General features: G+C 35.6%; 1 protein-coding gene and 1 non-coding gene across 2 annotated transcripts in view; both read left to right on the plus strand.

The window, feature by feature from the left end:
• The first annotated feature begins 484 nt into the window (after positions 1 to 484).
• Positions 485 to 556, plus strand: Trnaa-cgc. Its single transcript has one exon. It is a non-coding gene; the product is annotated as a tRNA-Ala (tRNA).
• An 11,944-nt stretch (positions 557 to 12,500) lies between these two features.
• Positions 12,501 to 14,325, plus strand: part of LOC124534769 (A disintegrin and metalloproteinase with thrombospondin motifs 7) — a 60,904-nt gene continuing 59,079 nt past the window's right edge. Inside the window, exon 1 of the mRNA XM_047110780.1 lies at positions 12,501 to 13,011. The gene's annotated coding sequence lies outside the window, so the exon portion shown is untranslated. The remainder of the gene's footprint in view (positions 13,012 to 14,325) is intronic.

A 14,325-nucleotide genomic window follows, 5' to 3' on the forward strand; every position in this document is an offset into this window, starting at 1 on the left:
CATTAATGTAACATTTTTTCCTATTCATTTGAAATGTCATTCAATCAGAGGTATCCGTAGAGACGACGTGTTTTGTCCGACGTGAGATCGTCAGTAAATCACAAGTAGATAATGAAACTTGTTCCAGATACTAGTTTTATTATTATTTGCTTAACCTACATCAGGGCTGTGGAGGAAACCTCGCTGCCTTCATAAGGTTACGCAGAAAGAAAACATGTTTAGCGCTATCTCGCTAGACATAATTTGAGACCATGCTGGTGGACACAACATATGTGCACATAACACACACTTAACCCAACACGATTTCTATACTTAGTATAGAGTATTATAAGCATTATACTTTAGAAGTCTTTTCTCTTCCATAGTTTTAATTATCTAGTAATAGAATCGATATGACTATATTTTTTAAAACCTGTAAATGTTTTATTTAAATTTTAAGGCTTTTGGTGGATTCAATTACAAATTTTAGCGAAAGCTTTCGACAGGGGGTGTAACTCAGTGGTAGAGTGTCTGCTTCGCATGCTGAAAGTCCTGGGTTCAAATCCCAGCACCTCCAAACGCAATTATTTTTATAAATTTTGCTATTAATAATTATACTTAACACTTTTAAAAAGTTAAATAATTTGTTGTAACTTTGAAATCAAAAGAGATAAAGCTCTGAACAGTACATACGTGTGTAATACATACAGCGTTCGTCTAAATAGCTCCAGAAAATTGGATGAATTATTTACTATTAAATATCACATTTCAACAAAGCAACATATTGCAAACAAAAAATGTAACTGCTAGCTCTGCAACATATTATGAATGTATTTGAATAAAGAATATTTTGATTTTCAAATATACTACTTACCCCGCACCAAAAAAAGTTTTTATCCCAAAACCTTTTTTAATAAAGTGTAAAGAAAAATTAATTTTATCAGACGTGCTGTACTAATCATTCTAATTATCGCACACCCACGTCATAATTGCCATAAAAATGGTGTATGTTACATATTCATAATATACACATATAATATGTCACCGAGATCTTTCTGCTGTATTTACGAGTGATTTATGGTCTGATCAGCGTGACTCATGGTATATCATAAATGTGTCGTGTGATATAATTATATTTTGATTAAAAAATATTAAATTTGTCTATTACTATCTATGTCAAGTTCTGTATAAGTGTAATATATACTAACACTATCCGTACACAGTCATTTAATGACATTATCTAAATAATAGGTAATATCTAAAAAATAGCTTCAATGTTTAACATGTCGCCCACTCCAGAGACCAGTCATCGCGGTGGGCTCGTCAATAAAAGAGTCCCTCAGTTGTACACCTTGAGTAGTTATTTATTAACTAGAAATAATACCGAAATTACAATTTATGTATTTTTAAGTGAGCTCTTATGTTGAATATTAGATTTTAATCTGATTTGAGGATCTAAGCTGAAGATTGCGGTTTCAATCCGAGCTAATTCGAATGCTTGCCGAAATATGTAGTACGTAATAATGTAGTTGTATGTGTCATATGTAAGCCTATTCAGAACTTCACCACAGTGGTATGAGTGCAATCTCTTCTTGACACGGGAGGACAGTAGGACGTCTTTAGCTGCTGCACGTTGTTTAATGCTGTTTAAGGAACAGGATAAACGTTTCCTAAGGATAATACGGAAACCATAATAATTTCGGTCCGTTACACATCGAGTATCTATTGCGTGTTGCATTATTACATCATTACACGGAGCCTGTAATGTTTACACGAACACATGTCGGGCGTGCAGCGCTTACGGAAATTCTGGGAATCCTGAACACCGAATCTTGTTTTAGTTCGAGCGCCGTAAACGCTCACAACTCGCTCAGTTTTCCGAACTTGACCTTTTACTTTAATCATAATATAAATATATTGAGTAAGAATCTCTACATTTAGCGCACCACGGTCGTACACGAATGATATAAATACATTATTATTATTACATTGGTTTTGAATAATGTGTTGCATTTAATGTTGAGTAGAAGGTATTGTTATCGTACGATTTATTTATTTTATTCAAGCGAAGCGTTAACCGTCCGTCCGTCCGTGTTCAATATGTGTAAGACGTTAGTTATTAATAGAAACGTACATGAGCATGCACGGCTATGTATGACTTTTGAACTCACTACTTTGAATAGTTTAATTTAACAGCATATCTCCGAGATTGCTGGAACTAATTATTACTAAATCGAATCTTAATTTATTAGTGAGATATATCTCAGTTGCCCCGCAGTCTTGTGTGTTGAAAACTTGGAAATGTTGTTGCGCTCTCTGACCCGCAATCGTGCTAAGATTCTCTATTAGATTAAAATATTAAAATGTGAACGGAATGTATGTATGTATGTGGCAAGTTGTTAACTATCTTAGAGATTACATTGAGGAAAGTATCCAGTTAACTTCAGATAAACAGTTTCTATGGGCGATAATTAAAACGCTGTAGGTATTAGTTCATTCGTTCGACTTATAATCATTCTACAGGGGTCCGAACATGTTAGGTTTATATTTAGTAGTCTTCCAGACCACTACCTATCCCGCTCGCAATTACATGCATTACACTGGATCGCTCTGTGCAGTATAATGTCACAAATAAAACGTCACAAATGGCATATCAACACAACAGTTAGCGCCGCATTGAAAATTAATCCTACAAATGAAATAAATAAAAATTGTCGATGTAAGAATTGATTCATTTCAACTGACAGCGTCGCTGTCCGATACTGCGCAGCCTTTTGCAATCGCGGAAGGGATAAACAAATAAACAATTTAAGTATCGGAGTGCCGCGCTATCAGCGGTCTGTCTCAAATAAGGTCTTGAATATATTTTTTCATAAATCTATTGGCGATTCGTCACCAAATGTCGTTTGATTGATTTATTTCAACTCGCAATGTCGGTATCGTTAGTGAAACAGTTAGTGAAACTCAAAATTAACGTGTGTATACGTAGATAGTGTTGTATAATGTATTATTTTATTTAATTTTTATTAGGACTAATAAAAAAATAAATTACATTTCACACAGGCAAAAGTTTTACTACTTACAGGTAGTCTCATCATGCATTATTATATTACACAATGTAATTATTTAAAATTAATAATTTAAACATAATTATAATAGTTAAAATAAGAGATATACTACGTTTGATGAAGGTCCTTGTTCAGTGCCAAACATCAAAGAGATACTTATGAGCAAATTGCATGGACTTTCTCTAATTCCTTCTTCGCGCGGGAGCGCATAACTGACAACTTACCATTAGGTGTCCCAACCGGCCGCTTACTTCGCCTCGGTAAATTATTTTAAAAACGTTAAAATGCATTCCAAGACAGCGCATAAATATTAATGAATGTGCTTCAAGATCAGTCAATCGAAATAATAAAATTACTTTATATGTGTTTGGTATTAATTATATACAATCGATATAGCTGATAAATATATCGGAAAACTTTGCTATGCAGGTTCCCGTGCATGTGCTGCGTGTATATTTGTGTTCGTGTTCCATATTCCAAGCGAGCGAGGTCTATCTAAATATTTTGAATAGTCTGTTTAGACCGCGCGCTTTGCTCGGATTAAAATACTTTAAATAACTTTGTATTTAGCGTGTTCCTATCTGCAAACTAGTTGTAGCCGTTGATAGGCCACTAACACAATATTGTAATCAATATTAGTAAAGCTTGCTACTAACTTACTGTGTAGTAATTTCGTCGGAAGGGACGGGGTTACTCGTACGGAAGCAAGTGAAATAAAAGGTTGCTTTTTGAATAAAAAAATAAATGAAATAAATCAATTAAGATATGAAGCAAATATTCAATGCATTGCCTGGGCTCTACCACTAGGCATTCAGCATCCTCTTAAAGGCATTGGCATTGTAAAAAACATTAACTATTCCTTACACAGCGAGTGCGCCGCCAACCGTGGTCTATATAATATAAAGAGTCTATCTCAGTGCTATTGGCTCCCTTCAATTGTAATTTACTAGCTACTCGTCCCAGCTTCACGTGGGCGGGACATACGATAAATTGTTTTATTAAATATATTATTATTTTATAGTTATATTATATAAATCGATATTGAGCAGGAAAACACATAATTGTAACCTTTTTGGTTATTTTTTTTATTATATTCGAGACAATTGCGCTTACTTGCTAATGGTTTGTTTTGTTATTTTCGTATTGGTAATTAAATCGATTTATATTCTGTAATGATTTGTATGTTCGAAAAAATATGAATGATTTTATGAGAAAATGTGATTCTCATAACATTGGTACAAGGAACAAACACAATCTTGTTACTCCTGTTACTCGACTACATAGAGTCAGTAACTCTTTTGTGAGGCAATGTATACTGTTCTACAACAGGATCCCCGAAAGCGTTCAAAATGCTTCTGTTGCCAAATAAAAAAAAAATGTTAAGGACCAATTGTGTGCGAAAGATCACAATAAACAATTAGTGAGTTTATGTTTGATAGCACACTTTGGGAAAGATACGAACGCCTCCTGGCTGCTTCTATTCATGCACAACATGAATTTAATTAATTTCACAAATAAAGACCCTCTGAGTTTCTTTCGCCGGTTCTTCTCAGGTCAGGGTGTTTCTTTTTCGGAACCGGTGGTAGTGTTTAATTTGACCATTAATAGGAAAGTGTAATGCTTCTAAATTGAATACAGTTATTTGAGTTTGAGCTTGAAAAAATAATATCCGAATAGAACATGTTGTATGTATGTAAGACGCGTCGGATCATACTCATCGAAGGCTTAGTGGCCGGTGTAACGGGTGGCCGGCAGCGGTGCGCGGATAAGCACGTGTCCTCGGCTCATGCTCGATGAATACGTAATATGAAGTTATATCGATGAAAACCAACCCGCTCGGCACACGAACAAGCGGACCAGCGACTGGCACATTTAAATGCGTGAGCGCGTGCCCGCCGCGTAAACAACAGAACTTTTAATAAAGTTCGCGTAAACATATATTTGTGAGTACGGTGGATGTTTCATGACACAGAATGTTATTAGACGCTTAATAAAAATGCGACATTTGTTTTCATTTTCACCTTGTACTGTTATTTTATAGTTTAACTGTGATTCTTATGTTAAAAGTCACAATTTGTAATTAATTGGGTATATAAGTTCGATGATAAAAAGCAAGGGCTTTGCATTTCTTGATTTTCAAAATTAAAGATTGCCTTAATCAAGATTCAAACGAACATTGACTTTGAATCATCGAATTGGTATATAATAATATAAGATTCTTCTACTGAGAAGAACCGGCAATCAATCAATATTTTCCGATATAATTAAATATAATACAATTTTATCATTATTTATCTTGCTTGGAAAATAATTAATACTAAAAATACGGTCAGTTTTTTTTAATATTACAATTATAATAATTAAAATAATAAATTAATTAATAGGGAAATTAAATATAGAAAAGAAATCAATCTAAAAACATAACATTATATTATGATGGATGTAATTTTATTGGTCCAAGAGGCCTGTGAGAGCTCGATTTTTAGTGCCTGTAAAGCCCCACATGAAGTATGTCCATTTAGGTGGCTTTTTGTCCTGTAAAATAAAATAGGAATTGAACGATTTCAAGATAAATTATAATTATTATTATGCATATAATGTTTATAAAATGCAGGCCAATTATTGATTCAGTGAGTTACGAGACGTTTCGCGCCGATACGCTAGTGTTCTTGCGAAATAAACGTAGATATCCTCGTTCCGTTATTGCGGCCTTTGCGTTACCTATCTTAAATTACTATCGAATGGACTGATCGAAAACTTGATAAGTTATTTTAATACACAAATATCGTACAGTCTAGATGCAGAAATACTCGTTTTAGATTTTTTGTAAGGCAGTGATATGATCAGCTCGTAATAGTACATTCATTAGACAGAACACTAATAATAATTAAACTTACAAATTACGCGCGGACACATTTCGAGCCGCTAGGAAGGCTTTATTGTAATTGCGTCACATAAATATTCAAATCCGATAATTAAATAAACCTCTACATTGTCGGATTGTCAGTCGCGATCCATCAAATGTTGTCAGTTTGTTTTATGAATTCATTAATTTATTACAGGGTCAGTACAAAGTAACTTGTTTTGAGCAGTTAACGAATGTAATAGGTATATGTTATTTAAATTCAAATTTTATGAAGTGTGAAGCTTACACGATATCGCGGCCAAAGTACTAATTCTAACAATTATCTAGTCTAACGTAATTGGCACTAAAAGACGCCACGGGCTTCGCTTTCGATCATAAAATTAAGATTACTAATTTAAAAAAAAAACAAATATTAATTTCTCGAAAATCATTCAAGAAATTGTGTAATTAATAGCAGTCATTATAACATTTTAATTTAAGGAACATTATAATTAACCATGAGATAATATACGCTTAAAGCAAAGAAGGAAGGCTGCGTGCCTCCCACTCGTCCTCGTTAATCTTTTTCAGATTCAGTGAAGAAGCGATCGAACTCGAACAAAAGATTTCGAATTATAGTAATTAATTAGCGTTTCCCAAACAAAAGTAGATCGTCTAGTTTCGGCTGAGAAAGCGTACCCAAATACACAAATTCAATTGATACAAGCGAGCGAATTTTTATTCTGGGGCGATGAGCTCATTGGGTGAATGGCCGTGGTAGCAGAAACTGCGGTGGAAATAGGTCGCTGGGACTCCATCGTGACATTGATGTGATTGATGCTTATGGATACGAAGCGCTTGCGCACGTCTGATTTGTTATGACTTGTGCGCTACTCGCAGCAATCGCATTAAGTGCCGAGTTTTGGGTTTAACGTAGCGAGTTTTGTATCCTCGAACGGATTAGTCTCCGCGAATCGAGAATATTTTTCTAACTTTATTTGCTATGTAAAATTGATCTTCAAATAATTATATTAAATACTTGTTACTTTATACGCGTGATCTGAGAGAACAGTTGAACAAGCGTGTGTGTTGTAGTAGCTTTTAGATTTTTTCATCAGAATTATTTTTACCTTCTTACCTAGTTTCCGACTTCGCAAAGTTATTACATCCTTCTTGGGAAACGGTATTCGTTTCTATAATAAGATTTCACTGTTATGCTTTTAGATTACTTGAATAAAGAATATTATAATCTTGATCCAATTACTTTCATTAAGGAATTAATAATAATAAAAGCGATTGTTTTAAAAAATTACTTATGAAAACGTCTGTCACGAAGCAGTACCCTATTTTAAGACAGGCTCCTTAATTGGATAAACAAATAACATAAAATTGATATATTTCTGGTGTTTAGTATAAATCTGAAATACATTGAATAACAAAATCCGAATGAACCAGATTTCAATGTCCTAAATACGATAAGAAGTCGATAAATTATGCATGTCATTGATTGCAGTTCTACAAATTTTTAATTGGATAGATAGAAGTAATTTCATTGAGTAACCTTATTTAACAAATTTCTAATAAAAAATTAGCAAGGTTGTCCCAGATTGTTTTTTGTTCAGCAATATTTAAGACATTGGAGCGCCGTAAGGACAGCGGGAATAACTGTTCGTGCATTTTATTCCATACTATTAAAATAAAATATATTTCCGCATCCATTAATTCCATTTACTTGTCCCGGGTACTGAAAGCACATTATGCCTAGAATAGATACAAAACTGACAATAACATAAAAAAACGAGTAACCAGCCTCTCAGAGTGGCCTCTACCCACTGTTTTGCACACATACTTTTAATTACTTGGTGGTAGGGCTCTGTGCAAGCCCGTCTGGGTACCACCCACTCATCAGTTATTCTACCGCCAAACAGCAGTACTCAGTATTGTTGTATTCCAGTTTGAAGAGTGAGTGAGCCAGTTTCTACAGGCATAAGGAACGTAATATCTTAAATCTTAATTCCCAAGGTGGTAATGTGCGACATGGTTAATATTTCTTACAGCGCCATTGTCTATAGGTGTTAGGCCACTTACCATGGGGCCTTGCCCGTCTGCCCACCGAACTTATAAAGTAAATAATTGAAAACAAGAATGTGATATCCTTAATTTTGAAGGCATTGATATTACTGATCTGATCTGATCTGTCTGATATGACTACTACTGTAGTCATATGACTACAGTAGTAGTCATATCAGACATAAATAGCGCTTAGGAAATGGAAAAGAATAAGAGTATAAAAGTTAATACTGGCTGAGAGTAGCCTTATTTTATTAATGTGGTAAAGTTGTGCACAGACCGATATTTGCATATGCTGGCGTATTATGCCTATTTACATAGGCATCAAAGTGCAACTGGATCAACGATTCGTTGTAATTTAAAGCTAAAAGAAATACCAGTGCTGGTTACACTGACACTAAGAGAGGATAGCATTTTTGATTATTTATAGTGAAACTTTGATTCAAAACAGCCATTCCACAGTCGCGATAAACGAGTTGACAATGTATCGAATGATGATTGCAGACGTCTTAAGTCGCAAGCGCGTAAACATGGGCAGACTTACACCCGCCGCGCGCCATGTCGTGAAAATGATTTTATTGATGTTTTGACATCGGCGGTTTCACAGCCAATAAACATACCAGATAACATGACTTGTAACGATGTTTCATAACGTACTCGGCGATTGCTATAAATGTTTCTAGATTTATACTCGACACTTGCTAAGAATACTTGCTTTTATTTTAAAGTCTTGCAATCTGCGAATTCTCGTCTGCGATTTCATTCGAGTCGCAGTCAGTCTTGCATCGGCTGAGTTTATCTGCGACGAAACGACAAGTCTCCGCATGTAAGAGGGACTTGCCAAGTAGCGGCCGGGACCCTGTTGATAGATGTCGGGGCCGTCATTGCGTTCATTGTTGGAATTGGTAGGCGCCGTCTGTTGCTCTACAGATGCACCCCGAATACGTAAGCGCGCCGAGCTCTGCCTCCATTAGTGACTCAACTAGAGTGTACCATTTGAAGGATGTGTGTCGTATTGAATAATTTACCTAAAAAACCTCTCCAATCAATTGTACGGATCTCATGTTTAATTATTTATTTACTCGTATAACGCGCTTGTTCCAAAAGATTTTTTTGCGTAGTGTAGTTCTTTTTCTCAAAATAAAACTACACTTCAACTTACACTGGTAGAGGTATCGTTTAATGGACGAAACCGCGCGCAGTTACTGGTATACAATCCATATAAGTGAGATGTAAGATTTCGTATTTTAATGCATTGCCGTTTTCTATTTATGATAATCCATAAGCCGATTACAATTGTACCTCGGCGTGTCTGTGCATGAAAGATTTTTTTCTATCCAGAGAACATGCAATGAATTATAATGAACCGCGTTATGTACATATGGGTGTATATTTAAATGGACTTTAAATGAGAATTAATCTTGGTAGGGTTTTAAAATTTTCAATAATAGGTATATAATTTTCTAAATTTTTCAATAATTTGAGGAGCAGATGGGGTTCTGATGGTCACCTTTTCTAATAGACAGTTGTGATACAGGTGAATAGGTGGTACCAGTCAATTAGTCCTGTACAAAGTCATGACCCTGGCATTCCAGGACGTAACCACATTAATGGCGGTTCATGGGTCAAAGTGAGTGTATCTATATATAATGAGTATAAACATAAAACTGTGTATTCTTAGCGTCTCGTATAGTGCGTGCTATAGATCGAAAAGCTCGTAACACGAAACTAGAGTATACTCTTGTAAGTTAATTATATCATTAGGTTTGGAAAGCGTCGCCGTGGTTTATGAGAGTGGCGCCCGCCGCCGCCCGACTCTAAATCATATTATTATTGGCTTTGGGCCGAACAAAGAATATATAACTGTAGCGTACAATTGGGTGTGAGATGTGGGATGCTTATAGCTTTATGACGACATATACTTTTCAAATTACAGAAAATATCGGAATTGTGTGCTACAGATGTCTCAATTACAAATTAAAAGTATTCTTTGAAATGAGTACAAGTTTATGTGGCGGGTTTGTGATAAAACTGTTTAAATGTTTGTGTTTCTATTTTAGCATTAATCTTAGACTTAAAATATCTCCTAGAAGCTCGTCGCATACCTCTTACACTCTCAAATTAAATAAAAAAAATATACTGTATCACGAAATACAATATAAATTAGTTTTACCTTCACTGATATACCATTAATAGAAAGCTTAAGCAGGTTCAAGCGAATCACGTGTTTGGCAATGCCATTTCTATTTGTAAAAAAAACAATATTCTTAAGCTAAGATCATCGTTTCGAAATTTAATTTTGCAATCCAGAGATTACAGAAACCACAATCACATACGATTGGATTCGTACACATACATACTCGTATACCTACGTCCTACACGTTTCCTATATCGGAGCCTTATGCCGAACAGTAAACGTATCTAGATAATTACGAACGGAAATGTTATTAGCATTTTATGAGGACACGAGCGTAAAGAAAGGTAACTAGATGTGTTTTAATATAAATAATTCGTTATCGGCTGATTGCTTTTATTAGGCTCACAACGCGGAAGTAGACGATAAATAATTGCTTATTGAGAACAGTTTTCGAGTTGATGACTGAGACACCGGTTATGCGACTACGGAGACAATTTATGAAATGTTTAATTAAAAATGAAACGGACAAGTAATGGACCCATTTCGCGGACGGTCTTCCTCGGTGATTGTTTATGGTATAAATCGACTACGCAAAATACATGTCCAACAATGCTTGAATGGCATTAGCTGTAATCACTTGCGTTTCTTGGAATCGCTCATGGGAGCATAGAGGCGATATAATGTAATTAATTAAAGTATTTCTATATTTTGTAGAAAGTGGATACACTCGTTTCTGTGACAGGTTCCTCTACTGAGGTAATTAGTGTTTAATTTATTGCATAACTTTCGTAGTAAACACGATATTCAAAGGATATTATTTGAGAGTACACACAGTGATGGCAGTACTACTGAATGGTAAGCGTCTATGGCAAAGGGTGTATTTTCAGAGCAAGCTGCGCAGTTGTTTATTAGGAAGTTTGTTTGAAGTGGTCTCAGGGCCGCGGGTATTAGGTCGATAGGAATTTATAATGGACTGGGATCTTCTCGCACCAGATTACACTTTGCAAATTAATTTAAGAGTTTGTCAATAAGAATAAACACAACATGCTGTTTAATTGCGAGATTTTAACGGCAATTTTGTCTCGATAGTGTGAGGTACAAGTCCGTAGTGCTAACTTAAGACTTTTGTGTTCTGTGGAGTTTAGTTTTGTGTTTTGAGGAAGGTAGTCAGAATAATTAACCTACGAATAGCCCAATGATCTCTGCCTCGAAGTGACAGTTTCGATTGACATTGCACGTACTATCCACTTTATATAACCTTCCTCAATAGACTGTCAATGTACTGCAAAGAACATTTTCAGAATTCACGGTCACGATTCCGGCCTTGTAACCACTGAGCCATCAGGGCTCTAAAACAATTCGTATTGACATTCAATCCATATTTCCGTGTTGTTAGCACACATTTTCTTAAGACGGTACATTTTTTTGTATGTTGTGTTAATGTTGGAATACAATTTTTAAGTGAGACAGACTTATTAATCTAGCGACAGTTTTCAAGATCATTATCAGCTCACTTCTCTTCTGAGCCAAATACAACATACAAAGTATCGCTATTTGAACATATGGACTGGCGATGAAGTGTATGTTTGTTCGAAGACATTTCCAATATTGTTTCATGTTGTTACGGGCGCTGCCTACCCATTGCAGTTACCTAAAAATCAAATAATCAAAGAGGATAATAAAAGATGATGGAAGTCAATGAGAATGTGGCAATAAACTTAAGGTCGATCGCAATAATTTGTGTTTACATTAATGACTCCAATTAATCCAATATGATACACAATGCGAGCCTCTAATTTGCGTTAGGGGGCCCTAATCCGAGCAAGTGGTGTCGATAAATCAGTCGCGATCTGATTGGTGACATCACCGTTTGCGGCGACCTTCCAGTTAATAGCATCATACATTTCCATGGTACCCCGTGTACGTGTAACTGGGGCAAAGTGTTTTAACATATTCTATTTTGGTAAAGATACATAGCGAATAAATTAATGGCTCGACTTTATTGCACCAGATTCTGTTATTTAAAATTGCCAGAGCTTTAGGACGCCTCCTGAAAATATTTACTAGGACAAACAGGCAATATATTATTTGTGGTTCCATTCTCTTCTATCTGGAGACCACATTTAAAAATAAATTTCTTAAATCATATAATAAGACGAGGGACTTTAGAATCTTTAATGTATGTTCAAAAAGATATTGTACCGAACTCAACTTACTTAACATACTCTTATAAAAACAAATCAAAGTCGTTTTGCAAAATAAAATACAGAGAGTCGATCAGCAACGAGGGAGAGGTATAATTCATAAGCTTTTGTGTACGCAGCCATATTAAATAAAGCATCGGTTCGGAAAAGAGTACGCGCGCCCTGCGTATTCAAATATTAAAATTGGAAGAGTCGAGGAGCGATGGCAACGGGTGCGCGGGCGCACACTCAGTGGCCCGCAAGTCGCCGCGCCGAGCGCTCCACTCCCGAGTCGTCTGCCGCGCTCGCGCGCTCTCGCCGCACACCCGACCACTCTCGAACGCACTTACGATTAATTTAAAACGCGTTTCAATTAATATCGCACACATCAATTGACTCCGAACATATACAGATATAACATTATATTTTAAACGATTTTTGTTTATTGCTTGGGCATCAGATTTCATATTATCAAACACGTGTTTATATATAGTAAGCGCGAACAAACCGCGGCATCGGCCGATCCACGTTTTTCATTGCGAGTGAATAAATTAACACCGCGGTCGTCGTCAATCGTCGTGAAATTTCACTTTTTACCAGCAAGAGTTGCTGCGTCTGCCGCCTGCCGCCTGCCGTCTGCCGCCTGCCGCCTGCCGCCTGCTGGCTGCTCGGAGCTCGGAGCTCATCATGTCCAGCCCAGCTCGCTGCCTCCGACGGAACCTTGATTGAGTGAGTACGGACCATTTGCTTTACCAAATTCTCATATATTGTAATTTTTTTTAATTTTGTTGTTTTCATTCATTTGATTTTGAATTGCTTGAGGAAATAATATTTATATGAATTATTTATTTTACCCCAAATATGTAAGTAACGAAAGTTTAAAAGACCAGATTTTTTTTCTAAATAAATATCGGCATTAAACTATTACAACTCGTCAACAAATATTTTTATAAAATTTCTATTATTACAAGGACGTCGAAATACTATACTATCCAAAGTTCGAAGATTTTAAGAATTGTAATTGTCATGTAGTAAGTAGTTCTATAACCGAAGGAAAACTCTTCATTAAAATTTCCACTGATAGTTTCATAATGCTGAGGAATAAATAATAATAATGATATAACTGACCCTCGTGTTCATTCATCATTCTGCTCCATTCATAACTTGCGTGAACTTTGATAGCGCACATTACAGGCTGGTGATAGTTTTTACTATATTATGTATGTAATAACATGTTATAAAATGAATAATTTATTGAATGAAGATACAGTTATATGCATAATTTAATTAATTTGCTCTTGAATTATGTAATATGAACGTTCTTAAAATGTTACACGAAATATAAATAGTTAATATACATATTTTGTGTTCCCCTTTCGGTCTCCGATAAATTTGTAAGATTAAAAATATGTTATTAAAATTAATAATATATAATTAAATGATATAGATTGCTATTGGAACTATATTTGGTTATTGCTAAAACTAGTTTCATTAATTGGAAATCAAATTTGCGAATAATTTGGCTAACAGTCGGTCGTATACGAGTTTTTTATTCTTTTGCTGAGATTAGACGGCTGACATGTTATCTGATTTATATATTTTCGTGTCAGCACTGTTATGACAAAGAAACGACGAGAAGAACTCCTTGTTTCGGCAGCCATGGAACACTATATGTGTACGTATGGGATACGTAGTTACATTGTATTGACATCGTGAGCCGATATCCGTCTCAGAGTAGATGTGTCGATACATTTCATATGATTTTAAACTTGAATGACTTGTGTGTTCGAAGTGCTAACTTTCGCTTTTGTTAGCAGAATGCCGGTTATCAGAATATGTTTGTTGCTATTAGTTAACAGCGGCCTTGCGAGCTGCGAGCCGACGTGCAAATTGTTTCGGTTTACATGCACTCGTCGGAAAAGCACTCGCGTTCATAGCACGAGACGGCCTCTGGTATTATGGGAGAATTTTGACACAATTTCTGTACCTCAATCGTGTTTGGAAGTTCTGCGACTCAGCAAGCCCGACATGTCAATCTGATGT

The sequence above is a fragment of the Vanessa cardui genome, chromosome 13, assembly GCF_905220365.1.
Source record: "Vanessa cardui chromosome 13, ilVanCard2.1, whole genome shotgun sequence".
Lineage (NCBI taxonomy): Eukaryota > Metazoa > Arthropoda > Insecta > Lepidoptera > Nymphalidae > Vanessa > Vanessa cardui.